This window comes from Centropristis striata, chromosome 10 (assembly GCF_030273125.1).
Source record: "Centropristis striata isolate RG_2023a ecotype Rhode Island chromosome 10, C.striata_1.0, whole genome shotgun sequence".
Lineage (NCBI taxonomy): Eukaryota > Metazoa > Chordata > Actinopteri > Perciformes > Serranidae > Centropristis > Centropristis striata.
Window position 1 is genome coordinate 18,271,604 of NC_081526.1, and position 18,079 is coordinate 18,289,682.

The window sequence follows — 18,079 nt, forward strand, 5'->3', positions numbered from 1 at the left end:
TTAGAGTAAAAGATAGCTTCCACAGTCAATGATCCTAAAACCATCATCAGACCCTTATAGTCTTCACACATCGTATTTAGACTGTAAGGATTAGCCTGCCATCGGCCACCTATTTCAGACTGAATTCTGTCCATCTGCTATCTCTTTTAACTGTCCTTGGCTTAGCTCGACCTGAAACCATTGTGATTGGTTTAAATAAATTACAAACAAGTTTTTTCCGCCTTATTCAATAGAGGGAAGTCACAATAAAGGGAATTCAATATGATCACAATGAGATATTATAAAACATGAAACTACAATCAAGACTTCAAGTGAAATAACACACAAAAATACCCAAAAAGCAGCTCGACAACTCCATTTGTTTCTGTTTTTTCCAAAAGATTATGATGCTTCCACTAAGTTACTTATAAGCTCTATAAATAAAAAAAAAAAACCACATAATTAGTGCTCAAAGTGGGCCAGTACTGAACAGGATGCAGTACCAGCACTTCCAAACTTTGGAGTACCAGGACTCATTAATATGGCCAAAAGCATCTAGCCGGAATCCCAATATATATAACTTCATATCTTGATAAGGATGTATATCACGATGTAGCAGTTTTTCTGGTTTAATAAATAGTGTTTATGACATAAAGCTTTTGTATGTTCATACACCATGTAAGCAAAAGAGCAGCTCTATGCTTCGCTCAAGTTTGGCTCCCAAGGATCAGAATGTATGCATCATCATTTGCCAATACACATGCTAACGTGTGAATAAGGAGAGTAGGCAATTGGCTCTTATTTTTTTCCACTTCAAGAGCTTCACATTTTTCTTCTGAAACAATTCTTTATTGTGGAAATGTTGGTTTTATTCCAACAACAGCTGGATTGATATGATGATACATTCACTGAGAATCTTATTAAACCACTGACAACATATCTGGCTCTATGTGATGATAGAACAAGAAAGTTGCAGTGTAAACAAAATACTCAAATATAATAGCTGTTATATTGAATTGGCAACACCTGCACAGCAGAGCAAGCTCATTGAAATTACAAGGTAAAACAAAAAGTTAAAACTTCAATTTCTTTCAGATCTTACAGGGTGCCAGGATTCCAAATGCATTACCTGTCAAAGATTATAACAATCATTTGTAGTGTTTGATGAAACTAATCCAAGGCGCACAACAAAGAATGCAGACGCACCGGGAGCTCTCTTCTGACATAAATCTCTGGCAAAAATATTCAGCGGCTAGAAAACACTCATTTAGATCATCTGCGGGTTACCTTTTTCATACAAAAAACAAATCACTAGACAGCAGAAAGACAATCAGAGAGAAAAAGACAGGGACCGAGAGGATACCTGAAGTTAAACACAGTCTAACCACCACAAATTGGCTGTCCCTGACCAACAGCCCTGTGTTTGATGTCTTGTTTATCCCTCTTGCCGCAGAGCACAAACGGCCCTCTGTCATTTGTGCCGCCTTAATGAATAGGAGCACATCTTCAGCTAAGTCAAAGACGCGTGGGCACGGCCCGCCATCACCGCTGGTTTGTAAATCGCCAAGGGTGTCTGGGCGTCATGCCAGCAGGGGCACGCTGTCAAAGCAGCATGCGGCATCGAGGGTGGCGGGGGGTGGGTTACTGTGGGACATGCAGGACAGTCAGAAGGGTTTGTGAGCACAGAAGTGAAGCTAAGAGAGGGGCTATAAGAGAAACTAGACTCTCTTGCAATTCTGATCCAAGGTTGTCTTCCACCGTTAGGAGTAACTTCTTTGGTCAAAATACAGGAAATCTTCTGAATGAAATGTCAAATTCGTAGGAATAGTCTGGGGAACCCCCATTTCCTATTTCAACATGACAATGCTCCTGTGCACAAAGCCAAGTCCATAAAGAAATGGATTCCCCAGTTGAATGGTCTGCACAGAGCCCTGACCTCAAGCGCATCAAAAACCTGAAACGCAGACTGTGAGCCAGACTTTATTGCTCAACATCAGTGTTGAACCTGACCAACAAAAGGTTTACGGTCTCTATAGTGTCCCCAGAGTCAGAGCAAACGTGCTAAAAAAGACATAATCACAGCAAAAGTTACTGCAGCGATTGGTCGTGCACCTCTGAATTTTTCCTGTGTTGCACTTTTCATTTCAACATGGACTCGAGGGAAGTGAAGTAGAACAGTTTCGTCTGGACAATCATCTGTACAACTCTTCATGTGGAGACCATAGGGACAGTCAAACAGCCTTAAATTTGTGGAAAGAGGTAGCCAGCACACTGGGGAAAGAAGAGGCATTTTGCAAGAGGATGTGGAAAAACACAAGAGATCGCTTTTTTTCTCTTCAAGATTATATTTTTGGCTTTTATTGCATTTTTTGATAGTGCAGCAAATCAAACCCGGGCTGCTGCGGTGACGACTCAGCCCCAGTATATCAGGTGAGTAACGGAGTTCGCTGTTATCAAAGTTGTGATGACGTTCATTAAACAAGGAGTTGCAGACAGTAATTTTGACTTGGAGGCAAGAAAGACTAATAACCCAATAAAATACACAAATGCAATGTTTGGCAGTATGCTGGTGTTGACTACTGTTGCAAGGCAGTCTAGTCTATTCTACTTCTTTTATACACACATCTGTAGCAACAGGCCTGATCCACAGCGTCTCACACAAATAATAAACAGAACATAATGCTCTTGTGGCTGAATGGGAGCAAATCCCTGCAGCCAGGTTTCAAGATAAAAGTCCTTCCAGAAGTCTGGAGGGTGAAACAGCAGCAGAGTTATGCCAACGTTTTTTTTTATTCAGATGTTCTGAAATCACAAGGGTGTAATATTTGGTGAGTAATATTTTGGTATTTCTACATACTTTGTATCTACATACATAATACGAAGTAATGTAACATTCATACACTTCACTATTTTCTATATATCTGATCACTAAGTCTATATATCTGATCTTTGTCAAATCTAAACAAAAAATGCAAACAATTAATCAAGAAAAAAGGATATAAATAGAATATTTTTTGATATTTTCATGCAAGTCAACTGCAGCTTTGCAGAGGGCAGCCAAGGGCCCTTTCACACATAAACTGAGACATCTGCATGTAATAACAGCCGTTACGTTGTGCCTGCCTGCTGTCTCTGTTCCAGACCTTCAATCAAAGTTTTCTGCCTCCTAAACCATCAGCATCCGTATCTGCAACGTGAAAGTTGCTGAGCAGCGTTTAGAGAGAGAGCTGTTAGCAGAGCATTTCTCTCCTGTTGTCTTCTCGCTGCTCCCCAAGGGCATCATAATTCACTGGAGCCGAAATGAGAAGCAAAACCAAGAGTGGAAATGAGAGAGCAGCATGGGTCTTAATAACACACACCCACCTGCCTGTTTGACCCCATTATAATTGCTGGTGCTGTTGCAATGCTGTGACGTAGGTATTCATCTGTTTACATTCATCACACAGCCAGGTGTTTGTTAACAGGGATGCAAACTCATCAGGGGAGAAAACGGTTTCAAAGGTGTGAACCAAACAATATGAAGGGGTCAGAAACTTTAAGTATCAGCTTTAAAATGTGGTTTTACAGTGAATTTCAGCGTGAGGATATAAGGAAAAACTCACCCTAGAATTAATGTTCTAATCTTACTGCAACAAAAGAAATGTTAGGCAACCTCAGCTCCACAAAACACTGTACGCCGAAACCACTAAGCACAAAAGGTTTCTTTCTGCAGGCCAATAGTAAACATAAAAAAAAAACCAATCTCTGTGGAATAATCCTATAACACCAAACATCCACTTTACCAGTAATTACTTCATAGTTTAAATACTCACTGTTCTTTAACACGATATCATCACTATTAATATCAATACTGGCATCACTGCATATACTGTTATTTCCACCCACTTTATGCAGAATGACAGACAGACAGACTGACTGACTGACTGACTGACACATAAAGATTAAAGCCTCTTTTGCAAGTAACAAGGCAACAAACTCAGATCATATAAAACAGCTTGTTACCTGAATATTTATAATTCCCATAATTATAGGCCAATATAATATATAAAATCCCATATTTTCCAGCACCATTTTGCATCCTTGCACCGCTGTATTACTGTTTATAGATTTCAGTGTAGTTTGTTATGTACCGTTTATATATTTTTATTATTTATCTGCACAAAGTGGTCAAATGTTAATAGTAGTCAAGTGTCAATGTTTACCTTGGCCATGAACTCGGACTCTATTTGGAAACAGCGAGGATAAGAAGTTAGTCTTAGGTGTGTTTTTACTCATTCGGGTGATATTAACATCTTGGATGCTAACGCACGTTACTATACAGCAACGCTGACACATCGTCCTCCTCTTTTACCAAACTCTCTCTTTCTGGTACTGTTGTAGCTGACCGGGAACACACAGACGGGTCTTCCAGCTCCACAGGTTCCTCTGCGCTCGCCGTAGTTTGCCTCACACACCTGTCAAGCTGCTTGTTGTGGTTGTGATGTGCTAACCATAGATATCTATGGTGCTAACCGCCGCACCTGTTGCTAACGGTGTACGCGTAAATGTTTCCGGGCAAAACTCGCGTGGTGTAGCGGTTAATAGGGGTCCCCTCTCAGTGCACTAACATTAAACAGTGCCTACCTATCCACTTACCTAATGAGGTAAATAAATAGAGTTAAAATAAAAGATACTATTTTATTGATTGGGTAATATTGAGTATTCAAGTCCTTACTTAAGTAAAAGTACTAATACAATACTTCAGGATTGCTCCACTACAAATAAAAGTCCTGCATTCTAAACTTACTTAAGTAAAAGTACAAAAGTAGCAGCATCAAAATGTACTTAAAGTATCAAAAGTAAAAGTACTCGTTATGCAGCATGGGCCCACTCAGATTTTTTTGTATATTCCAAACATATTATTGGATAATAATGGTGTATTTGTGTAAGCAGCATTTTACTGTTACCAGGTGTGCTTTCATTTCAAAATGTCTAATCATTTTAAATGTATCATATTTTTCGTCTCGTTCTTAAGCTAAAAAAAAACTAAAGCTGTCAGCTAAACAGTAAAAAGTAAAATTTCTGCCTCTAAAATGTGGTGGAGTAGAAGTATAAAGTTACATATGTGGAAGTACTCAAGTAAAGTACAAGAACCTCAAAATTGTACTTAAGTACAGGACTTAAGTAAATGTAATTAGTTTACATTCCACTACTAGTTTTAAGGGGAAGTATGGTGGTGGGGGGTGTTGCAGTGCCACTGTAAGCCTCCCCCTAACTAGACTGTCTTTAAGAGGTTTTAGAGGGCTCTGTTTTGAAGCAGTAAGTAATAAATATACTGGTTTCGTGTGAAGAGGAAGGGGGCTAGCATTCCAAAGTTACGTTAAAACTTTGGCAAAGGGAAGAACTGGATGGTTATTTTCAAAAGAGTGTGTTGACTTCTCACCAAAAATATCTGAATGAAAACTATATCTATGGGTACCCACGTGTCTCCCCTTTACAGACATTACCACTTCATACTGATCCCACACAATTTGGGGTAAAACCATGCAGTTTCTCTCATGCAGTACCAAAGTGTTTCTTGTCACCTTTTGCATACTGGAGTCCCTAAACAGTCTTGGAATTATTATAGTATAGTGTATAAAATGACCTGTTGTGACCTTGAGGATAATCACAACCTCATGAAACTTAACAACCACAAACTAGAGACCTGGGGCATTCAGAGGATGGATGGCTTTTATAGCTATATTTAAAATAAAAGGGTTTCACCTTTAGTTATCACCATCCAATCTGCAAAATAAAACGCAATTCTTGCAGAAATCATCAAAAGTCAAAAGTTTTTGATACCAAATCACAGCATAGATTTTTTCTATAGTGTTTCATTTTGCACCAAATCTGTGTAAAAAAAAAAAAAGGTATCAATCCAAAATTTATTGCAAAAATGTTAGGCATAAGTCAGCATAAGAATTACCTTCATATACTGTCATCCTAATGGTCTAAGCCCTTATGAGGGGAAGTGTCTTTGGTACCCCTTAAATTGCATGTAGCCCCAATTAAAATTTCATGATCTTAGTGCTCTCAAGAGCTGTCTGCAAACACATTCCCAATAACTTTTATTAAGTGACAATATATGTGACGTGTAGGGTTTTTTTTTTTAAATCTCGTTTTGGAGTTCTTCTGCTCTCAAGTAGTAAAAAAAATACAGCTTTCAATAAAACAAGATGGACTTGTGTAATATATTTAAAATGTTCCCATGGCACTGCACTCTGTGGTTTGGGGTCAGGTTTCAGGTCACAGTGAGATACGGTTAGCTGCTAGATATGGGCAGCAAACTGCTACTTAGTATGCATTTTCAAGTTTGTCAAATTAACCGTGAAAATTTTAATGAGTAACTTTTCGTCTTTCAGAGCTTTTTATGTTGAAGTTCATTTTAGTTTCTTTATTCTTTCAATGTTTTTTTAGCTGAGTGATTAATCCTTCAGTTCTCTTTCAAACATAAAACAAATCTTCACTTGTTTTCGTCACGTGATGACCACCGAGTCTTCTCCATTCACTGAATAAAGACTGTGAAATGTGGTCGACAACTCAAAAAACAGTTTTGTTTTTATTTCAACATTAATAAATTTGTCAGTTTGCAAAACACTGGAGGTTACAGGACCGCTGCTGGGACCCCAGCCATAGCTTAAAAAAGGGTTTGACTAAAGCTGCTATCGTGGTGGGTGATGAATGGGGCTGTTGGCCAAGACTAGCAAAAGCAATCTGCTGTGAGCGGGGGCAGACATTTACTCTGCCATCAAGCATCCAGCAGCTGATTTACACATCGCTGCAAAGTGCTCCACTCCCTTCCTATTGAAGCTACCTGTGGTCCTTTGGCATTTTCTGAACGGAAATATGAAAACAGGCCCACACACACTTTTCCACGGAGGTCAGGTAAAGAAGCCAGACAGGTGTGGGAAAAAAATGACACGGTAACGTTACCTCCCTGAAGTTGAATGAATACACAAAGGACTGCATGTATGCCTGGAGCTCATTCATCATGTCTTTACGAAGTCTTGCACCGGAATCGCATAGTTTTTGCGCTTTGAGCTACTTTACACTGCTATCAACATGAGACTGGAGGAGGGGCAGTGGGTCAAGTCACAGAACGCAAAGAGTGATTGAGGGCGGTGGGCAGGGGCTCCAGGTGTTGAGGTCACTGAAAAGACTTTTTTCCCCCTCCGAGGATGAGTTTTAACTGCAGTTCATGGGGCTCACACACACACTATGCGCTATAGCAGCCCAACAGTAGCTCCTTTCAGCTGCAGTGTTATAGGGGGAGCAGAGGAGCGAAGGGGCAGGGGAGGGAAAGTGCGGTGAAGTGCGAAAACCCAGGCAGAGACCAAGATCCTCAAAAGAGCTCTAATGGACCTTGAGATCGAGGTGGGGGACATGAAAGAGGAACAGGTTCCGCGGCGAAGCTTTGAGGTCGCTTCTTTGTAAAAAAGTGTGTCCAATATGAAGGCAGAATAAGGTGTGTGTGTGTGCGTGTGCGTGTGCGTGTGTGCGTGCGTGCGTGCGTGCTTGTGTGTGTGTGTGTGTGGGTGCAAGTACAGAAGCATACTATCCAAATAAAGCAGTAGGTTATGTCTATAAGGCACAAACTGTTAGCTTTAGATTGCCCATACCTTGCTGGCCAAACATCCAGACACTGTTTCTTGTTGGGGGAGTTGGTGAACGGTGGAACGAGGAATCATGGTTGGCTGCTTATCTCCATCATGCAGACGTTTCTCCTCTGGTCTTCCATCCCTTCACATCCTTGTTTAACAGGCTGCACGGTAACCAGAGAGCCACGTGATGCCCAACAACTAGCCCCTCTCCCCGTGCCACCTGGGAAAAGGCCATCTCCACTTGTTTGATGTTTGGAAATAAGACGCGAGCGGTAGATGGGGATGCTGAGACAAATGTTTTTCCATTAATCAGCCGGATAGCGAGGATTGATTTTAGGAGACACACAGGTGAATCTCATTTCCTTCTTGGCTTAATCCAAACATTTCAATTTACTCCAGCTTTCATCCAGCAAGTCTAAAAAGTAATAGATTTTTGTGTCGTAAATAATTCAAATGATTGTGATTAAAATTCTCGTACTAGTGAGGCGCTGTGTTGATTGAGGTGGGGGATATGCTTCTCAATACTCTGATGGTGACGACGGGGCCTGAGAGTCAACTGTCTCTGTTTCTGCCAGGGCATTAATCACTGTCACACTTCTCAGTCTCAGTCTGAAACAGACCCTCCTGCCCCCGCCGAGAGCCACTTCTATTGTCATAGTAACCAAAGCCAACCGCGAACCAAACTCAGCGGTGCTGTGGAGGTAGCGCGTCACAAAAAAATGTGTTTACCATTGAACATTTGAAGCTTGAGGGAGCAGAACTTCTATGCAACAAACTTTTTGTTCCACTTTGTTGACTTAAACATTTGTTTCACCTGTTTGTCAGACAGCAAGCTTTTTATGGTGCACTGCAGCTGTCAAACGCAGAATGAGGACCAGGGTCATATTCTGAAGGGTCCACACTCAAAGTGTTTGCTGCTCTGCTCATTTCATAGACTTGTGGTCATATATGTTCAGCACCAGTTAACTAATGAGCTCTTGATTAAAGCTTCTCCTGCAGCAGCATCCCCCTCTCCACGCCTCAACTCCAGCCTTCAGCTCACACGCAACATGAATCACAAATCAGCCACTTTGGTGGAGAAAAACTCCAGACTGTCTGTTGGCTTAAGACCAAGAGATTTCTGGCAAGAGCCAAACAAAAAGGTCAAAAGACAGAGTGGAATAATTTCTCCTGAACGTCTGGCAGGTTAAGCTGGAATGCAGCTAGGTGCTCATTGCTACCCAGGTCAAATAGGAAAAGCTATCAAACGCAGACACTGAATAATTGCCCGGTCTGATTCTCTGTGAGAATTTTGAGATGTGAAATAGGCCTATAGCTGCCACACAAAAGAGTATGTGGTGTCTGTTATTGCTTTCCTTTGTCACTCATTCCTCAATTCAGACCCATGCTGTGTCTTGTACACACACACACACACACACACAGACACATACTGAACACTGATTTTCTACAGATTGACCAGGGGCCTTGAAAGCAGATTGTGGGAGAAAACGTAGTCGGTTATTATTTTTGGATTGAGATAAATGAAGGACATTGTATGAAAGACATATGAAAGATGACATAATCGTGACAGCCTGATAGCATGTTTCAATGTGACGGTATAGAATATCTAGAAAGCAGAAAACATCCTGTGACAAACGGTTTCAGATTCCAGTGTGGGAGCTGAGGTGGGATGTAATTATCCAACGTGCAGGCTTTGTGTCTTTGGGTCAGGGCCAGTGATAGCACGTGCAGCATGATGCATTTGGATTCAAACAGGGAAAGATGAAATTGTCACAGAAAAGGAAATAGAAGATGAACAGAATGATAAATAAACCATCAGAAACAATGAAAAACAGCACCAGAAATGTCTGTGTGTCTGGGTACTGCGGTGCATTAGATTTTCCGGTTGCTACACATGTCACTGGACCCGTCCATGTTGTGTTCCCCTGTAGTTCAAAGGCTACTGGTGATGCATCATCTGCTCGGCTGTTTACAGTGGGGTGACAGCTAAATTGTGTCAAGAGCAAAATGAGATGGGAAAAATAGATTGGTGGGAAATTTGTAGTGAAAATCTCCAAAATAGTGGGAAAGATAAGGAAATAGGAAACAGTTTGTTTTACAAATACAACCAGAAAAAAAAATCCCTACAGAATAAGACTGGACAACAAATCCTATTCAATTATCATCACTGTGAATGTTTGAATCCAATATGATTAAACTGAGAAGAGCTGCAACAACCAGCAGTCAGAGTGAAGTCAAGTCAAGATACCAGAAATTTAAACTTTGATGCAATATAATTTGTTGATTTAAAAAATACATATTTCAATACCACAACACTAAGAAAAAAGGCTCACAAATTAGGATTTTCTCTTTTTTTCAGTTAACAACCTGCACACAGTGCTAGTGCAGGAAGAATCACTAAACGCACACTAACAAATCTGCTTCGAGATCATAGTTTTTTTATTGCTTTATTAGATACTATCGAATATATAATTAACGAAGATCATCATCACATGTGGTGTTGAGAAATTGAAGTATCAATACTTCTGACAACCTTATAGGAGATAGAAGTGCCCTCTCTTGCATCGTTAACGAAAGTGAAAAGCAATTTACATATCTGCCCCACAATTTGGGTCCACTCCAAAATTGAATGAGTTCTTCCTTGGCCCATGCTGCATTCTTCCACTTGGTTTCATAAAAACCTGGTCCGTAGTTCATCTGTAATCCTGTTGACTACAGACAAACCGAACAGAAAACAAAACCTCTATTGTGGAGGTAATAGCATAATCTGAGGTTCCTCCAACCATTCTGCAAAGAAGGAAGAAAATACCATGCCCAAAATGTACTTTCTATAAAGAATATTGCAATATTTATCTTCATCAGTATTGTTTTTAGTGTGAATGGTTGAGTTCAGATAAGGTCAATGATCAGTGATCAGTAATATGGTCCAGCGTTAATGCAAAACTTTGTTCAGTTATGACCAGGTTTAGAGGAAATGTTTGTGGATCGGGCAAAGATAGGGTAAAACAGGGTCTGGGACATATCTACAACAACTCCAGGAAAACATGGAAAAACATTGATGGGAATGAGCTGGAGAGAGTTTTCTCTACTCTCCAGTGAATTGAGCCACAGCATTGCATTTCAAGCCAACAATTGACAAAAGGGACAACTGCTGTCATCATATTTAGTGCTGCAAAATCATTAGGCTCATAGTGCAAATCACAGCCTGACATGTGGTTGTCCAATTACATGTGCCCTACGGGGATGGAGGGTGGTGGGTAACGGTGGAAGTGGAGACCAGCTGCCTGTTATCGCTAACTGCTGATTTCGCAGCCATTACAGCAGATATAGAAAACCGAAACAGACACCAATGTGCACACATGAACACAAACACATGGATATGCAAACTAACAAACAGGCACATTCACAAACACCAGACTGCTGACCAGCAGAGATGCATGTGCTGTGCTCTCTAATGAGCCAGTTATACGACCTATCAGAGGCAGTTAATCAAAGTCGGATACTGGAAACATACCAATGCTAATAAAACTTTAGGTAAACACATCAGGAACTCTGATCTGCTTCAGCTAACAGCCCCCAGAGCTGCTGCTATTGTTCAGATGACAAACTGAATCATGAAAACATCTTGTAACGCCAAATAATCCAAAACACAATGGGAAAAATAGGTAAAACATATTGTATCATTATTTCTGCTGTCAGTGTGTAAATACATAGCTAGATAAATAGCACAGGAGTTACCAATGTGTCCTAATCCAAGCCTTGTTCAGAGGGCTTACTGCAAACCTATTACTTCACAGAGCACAGACACCAGAAAGAGTTTAGCCCTCACCCTGTGACTCCATTTGGAAGAGATATAAGCATTTTAGAGGGTACGGCAGGGTAAAATGAGCCTTATTCCATTAGGAGGGTTTCTTAAAGCACTGCACAATAGAGCTTTTCAAAGTAAAATACCTGAAACTCAGAGATCCTTGAGAGGAATGCTGAGGACTCAAAACAATTGTTGTAATTTGATGAAGGGATTTAACAAGTATTGTGCAATTTCAACAGTGCTTTCAGTATTATATTATCATTTGAATTTAATGTTTACGTCATTCATTAAGCAATTATGTTTAAAAGTACCAGATTTATGTCAGAATAGGACTCTCAACATGATATGTTTGTGTTTTGTGCTATGAATATTTTAATTTTTGACAGGTTTGAGAGAATGCACAATTTTCCCTTCATGTATTTCTACCAATTTATCATAGCAAAATCAATAAACAACGACAGACAAAGGTATTTTTGTCCAAATATCTGAATTTCTATACCCTTGAGTGACTAATTTGACAAATAGAGCTGTGTTTAAGACCATGAAAGCATAAAACCTGTTCACAATAATACAAGATTTGAGTGGATATTAACTTTCATAAGAGGATATTCAAATCATATTAAAGCAAAACCCAGCTCAACTCTGCTTAAAAGAGAAATTAAATTAAAAATCATAATAGATTCTGTGATGGGAGCCTCCAGGAAGATGTTTCTCAGATCTCTTTGAGAACTTTGAAAATTCATGAGACCTCTAACATAAGAGACCTCTCCAGTGTCTTGTAGAGCAAAAACAGACAACCTGAGAGCCCATCCAGCTCACAGAGCCAGTGGTTCAGAGTGGTATTAAAGCAGTGGAGCAGGGACAATGTTCCCACCGTCTCCACAATGGGCTCAACACCCATCTTCCAGTCCAGTCCTCCGGGTCACATCAAGCCTTGAATAAGCTCTCTTCCTAAAGCTTCTAGGGGTTTCAGCCATGCGTCCAGAGCATCAATGGGAATAGTGTTCCTCCCCCCACAATGGCCAAATCAACTGTGGGAGCACTTTCTCCTCCTCTTGCGCCCCTTTTATTCTTGCCCTGCTCAGACCTTGCCGGGGCTGAACAGAGGAGGGACGGGAGAGAAAAGGCACATGCCTTCACGTCCGCTTTGCACGCATACAAAGAGAAAAATCAAATTGCTCAGACATGCACGCATGCGCACACGCACTTATGAGTGCATGCTTGCACACCACATACACCTCTTCTAATACCAGGGGGGATAACAATGAGAATGTGTGCGAAGAAGGAAAATACTGAATAGTTTGACGCTTTTAGAAAAACACCTTCAGTTTAAAAGCTGTCCTTCAAATGATCAATAGAAGAGAAATGCAGGGAAACTGTTTATTCCCATGATGGTTTTTAAGCAGTCATTGCAAGTATTAGAATGATGTGCAAGGACACCAGAATAGGGCTGCAACCAAATATTATGAGATCATGAGTATTGAGTAATCGCTTAAAATCTCAGAATATTGTGAAAATTGTACCCAAAGAATATGGTGACATCTTCAAACTGATTGTAACAGTCCAAAAACAGCAAGATATTCAATTTACAGTTATATAAAACAAATAATGCTGCAAATCCTCACATTTAAGAGGTTTAAAACAAAAAAAATTGATAAATTGAGTGATATAGGGCAGTCCTTCAATGATTAACTGATCAGCTAGGACATATTTAATGCAACTATTTCATTTCTAGTTTGACAGACAGCCTGCCCTTTTCATCTCCATTCACCCTGCTTATAAAGGTAGAGTAATAAAAAACAACACATGACAAGGGAGGGCAAGACAATGATGATAAGCATTAATTAGCAATGTTGCAGACTGAGTGCAGAGACACTGCAGCCGTATCGGATTTCACAGACGACGAGGTTGTGTGTTGAGGCAGAAGAGAGGCCAGGTTACAAACAGAGAGACAGCGCGAGCGAAGGCCACGCCAAGTGCACTCTGCATTCAGAAACAATGAGATCCTGGGAGGCTGAGGGGACCCAGACAGACATCGTGGAATTATTCATTTCCACCCACTGGCTCAGACTGCAGACCGCTGGCCTCCTTCTGCTGACGGCTCAAACTGTCTGGTTATCACAAGTACACATTCTCCCTGAAACCTACTCCGTCATGAACAAAAGACTGAGCTAAAAGTCGATGCAGATTCTCATCAGGGTGCTGTTGCACTGAAGCAAAGTGTGTGTGTGTCAAGCTACAGTTTGTTGCTGACAGCAAAATTGGCCACAGAACGCTCATATCAACCTAGGGAAAAAAAAAAAATCAAGCCCAGCCAGATTTTGCATGTTTCTGCAGAAGTGGACGAATAGCTGAGGAATGATTTCATTTCAAGTAAAATAAGGTGTACTGAGGCGCAAGACCTCAATCAGGCCTCGGAGACTGTATGAATGTAGAATGGCAACATTTATGTCAGCACTATGGGAAGGTATAATCACAATCAGGTGACAAGGGAGCACAGCTTTGTGTTCTGGGTATAAAGAAGCCACTGAATATTGAGGACAGGGCTGCCACCATAAGTCACAGCACCAGAAATATTTCAAATCTGCCATCATATTTACATAACAGTAAGCAACAGACATTCCAATGTGGCTGGAAAAATATATAGAGCCACTTTAAGGAAGCATCTCTCTCCCCGTCTCTGAACAAAAACACGCTATGTTTTCTGCTCTCTCTGCATGTAGACAGCTTTGTTTTTCCTCAGTGTGCCCTGACCTAATTACCATGTGAATCCTGCTCAAGAAGGCCACTTTAAAAGTCTAAAATCTCCCGGCTTCACTTTCACATACCAGGCTCAGGGAGTGTAAAAAAAAGGAGCAAAATCAAGATCAACGGTCGGCGGAGCACGTCTCAGCGAGACACTCACTGCCTCGCAGCTGTTCTCAGAGCATCCTTCCTGGGTTTTTAAAGCGAGTAAATGCATCTTTGTCATGGCCACTCTTAAGTAGGATTCAAGAAAAGAGCATGAGGTGTTACAGTGCATAAATAAACCGAGGTCTGGTTTCTGTGAGCGGCGACAGATGTCCTGGAGTGCTTGTTTGACATGCATGAAAAGCCAAACAGCTGAATGACAGACTAGCAGCAGAAATATTGTGCTGGTGCAGTCCTTACTTTCATCCTTGGTTTAAAAAGCTGCACCTTGACATTACAAAAACAGTCAACTCTGGAAAAGCAGATTATTTTTCCTTAAAACTTATTTTCTAGTTATATCGAGGTGAATTTACATAAAGGTTTACTATGTATTATGTTATCTCAGATCAGACTAAATCCTATTTGTTATCTCTTCAGACACACACACAGCAACACTTTGTGGGGGTCAGACCATATTGAACATGGCACCGTTTCCTTTTTTCTTAGAGGTAATATCAGACAGAGGAGAGGAGAGATCAAGTTCTCCAGACATTAAACTTTCATATCCGTTTGTCCCCCTCTCAAATGATGCCCGACAACAGAAATAATCCACACAGCACAGTTTAAATATGCATCATTAAAATTTTGATGAAGAAGCTGTCGGCTCATCTACTCCACATCTACCATATAAGTTAATGAAAATGAATTATTTATGTCGACATCAGATGCCACAAAGATACAGACCTCCACTTATAATCAAAAACACTTTCACATATTGTAACTACAAGGACATGCAGAAGAGGCAGAGAAACAGAAAGAAGGGGAAAGTGAGCATAGAGGTGGTTTAAGAGGAGTTGGTTAGGGGGGGCATCCATCCAGTTTCTGTTTTGTTTCAAACCTCTTTGGCTCTGCAGGCCTGGTCCCCCCACCAGGACCTGTCAAGAGCCCTCATAAGTTCATCAAAGATGAAAACCTGTTTTCCATTTGAAAGGACTGACCCAGGATACTAAAACAGCTCTTCAAATAACAAAAGCGTTAATCATCCATAAGACAAGCATGTGGGCCCGATAAAACATGGAAGAATATATGAATATCAATCAAAAGAGGGATGAGATATGGGACTTTCACACGTGTTGATGAATGAACAAAATAAAAAGAGTTGTGCCAAACACTCTTTTTTGAATTCCAGACAGGGAGAATTAGGTTGTTAAGATATGAAGCGGGGCTGAATAAAACAGGATTCTGTGCTATGGGTATTAGTGTGCGAGTGAAATACTGTTGCAAAGTAATAACATGAAAATATGCTTAATTGGATCACTAATTATAGTTTTGACAGGATTTTGGGGCAGCAATAACAATATTTTCTGTCTGTGGCATGTTTTAAAGACAAGCAAAGTGGTTTTAAAAAAGGTGACCTGCAAAACAAACTTATTATGTCGTCTCGACACGTCCCCCAAAACTCAAACCAGCCATGCACTGTCGCACTGAGAGCCATTTGAGTGTTAATGAATAATAAAGTGTCCCTCGTTGATGCTGTTGAAGACACTGAACCACCAAGGCTACAGTTAAAAACAAGTGAAGCTCTGAAAAAGCTCCTAAAAGCCCCAGTGGTGGCAGTTACTGGTGGCTGAAAATAGCTTTCAAGTGAATAAGTTGTTTTGATTAATTTAGTCAAGTGAATGTGATAGTTTAAGCCTTGAATAATTCCAGCTAAATGTTTCTGAGAGCTGTTCTCTGTAAACTGCCTGCAGATAAAAGCGTGTTTAAAAGTGCTTGACATTAAATCACCTGAAGCAAAAAAAAAGAAAACCCCACAGGGGCAATAATGCATGTCCCTATATGTTTTCATTTGTCCAAGCTTGGATAAGTGCTGCACCTTCGCTCCAGTGCACAGACAAGGTCGTCTGCTGAACTCTTTCACTTATGGAGAGCACAGCAGATAGTCCAGCACATGATGCAGCAAACTTCACCTGGCAAGGTGTTATCACAGCTGTACAGTGCTGCTCAACACTGCCCTCTGTTGCTCTGTAACACCATCTCCTGCTCCAACAATGCATTTCACAATAATTAACTTAAACACATGCAAGAGGGGAAATGTCCTATTTTATCTTTTGTCTGACATCACCACTCTGGGTAGCTTTCTGCTGGACACTCATCCCTCTTTAGAATTAGTAATAAAAGCAGATCTGGACTGTCTGTAGCCTATGTCTCAGGGAGAAATGGAGAAGCAATTCATCCATGTGACAAGCTCATGAATAATGACTTTCTGAGCTTATTTTCGGTGTTTTCATGCTGAATTAGTCGCACGAACGTTTGATGGGATTGGGAAAGAATAACAGAATGTACAACACTCTGAATCTGCGCAAAGGGCTGCACATTCTGTGCGTAAAAGCCAATTTGCTAATTGGAACTGATAAGCAATGAGGTCATTATGGGCAGTCTTTAGCAGGACGATAAAAATGTATAAGCAAATTTGGAAAAGGGGAAACGCGATGTTAAATTTCACACCACATATGCGTGGCCCAAATTAGACTTCCATTTGTGATTTAGACAATAAGAGAAAACAAACGAAAATAAAGCGCACAACAATTAGTCAATACACTTTCCCGAGAGATCCTATCAGTGACATGCCCCCTGGAGATTATTTTTAAAGTTCACACCTCGTCTGGATCAGGACCACAGTGCAGCGTGCAGCACTAAAGTAAGTTTCAGACGGTGCTAATGTGGCAGGCACAGGCAGCTCCTGCAGCCCACAAATGCTCCTCTGATCCTGGGATGAAACGTGAGTGGAAAGTAAAACTGGCGTGGCATAAAAGAACTGTTAACTGCTCTGAATAAAACATGCTATCAACGGACAAATCAGCTCGCCCCAAACAGTCAAAGTGGGCGAAAGCGTAGAAAAGTGTTTAACATTTAGAATAAAAAACGCCACATTGCTCAAACCCTGCTCTGATAGAAAAATGGTCCAGAGAAAAAACGGACCCTACAGCATGGCTGAATAAAGCTTACGAGTAAAACCAATCCATTATTGCAGGAGGGTGATTTTTAAAATTGTATCTAAGCAGGTTAGTCCAGATAAAACAGCTTATTTTGTTGCTTTTGTCCCCGGAATAAAAAAAATAAAGCACCACAATCAAAGTCGAGCTATCCATTTCGTCTGTGATTCTAGAGCGGGATACAAGCTGGAAACTGGTGCTCAACACACCTAAAAAGTGCTTTTGTAGCAATCATTGCAGGTATTTTGCCAAAGAAGAAGAAAGAAAAGTGGTTTTCCTTTTACCTTCGCAGATGTTTGTATTCCCCAAGTTGATGACAATGACCAGGCAGATGTGAGGAGAGAATCAGACTCGCACTGTGAGCAGTAGAGACAGAACAGAGACGGGTTCTAGTGTTGTGTCCTCAGCCGCTGTGTGCGTCCCTCTCTGAGCGACCTGCAGCCGACAACTGCGCTCTCTCTCTCCTTCAGCGTTGGGCGATACCACCGGGTTGAGGGGGGACCGGGGGAGGTGGGGGAGTGAGGGGAGGGGGAATAGTAAGCAAAGATGGGGCCCGATTTGCAAGCGCAATAGGGAGGAAGTGCGCATGGACACCCCCGGAGAGCTGGAAGAGTGTCGCAACAGCGCGTCCGTCCAGAACGAAAAGCAGGCAGCGTTTGAGAGGGAATCACAGCGTGGACCTGGGAGAGACAGAGAGGCTTCTGGGAAGGGTTGGTTCTGCATGTTGTTGTCTGGGACCCCAGAGTACCTGCTGTGTGTGTGCGGGGGTTACCTGGCAATACAAC

The 18,079-nt window shown here is 41.1% G+C and overlaps 1 protein-coding gene across 1 annotated transcript in view; it reads right to left on the minus strand.

Moving 5' to 3' along the window:
• sema5ba (sema domain, seven thrombospondin repeats (type 1 and type 1-like), transmembrane domain (TM) and short cytoplasmic domain, (semaphorin) 5Ba) overlaps positions 1-17,702 on the minus strand; it is a 198,262-nt gene extending 180,560 nt beyond the window's left edge. Inside the window, exon 1 of the mRNA XM_059342617.1 lies at positions 17,579-17,702. The gene's annotated coding sequence lies outside the window, so the exon portion shown is untranslated. The remainder of the gene's footprint in view (positions 1-17,578) is intronic.
• Between the last annotated feature and the right edge of the window lie 377 nt (positions 17,703-18,079).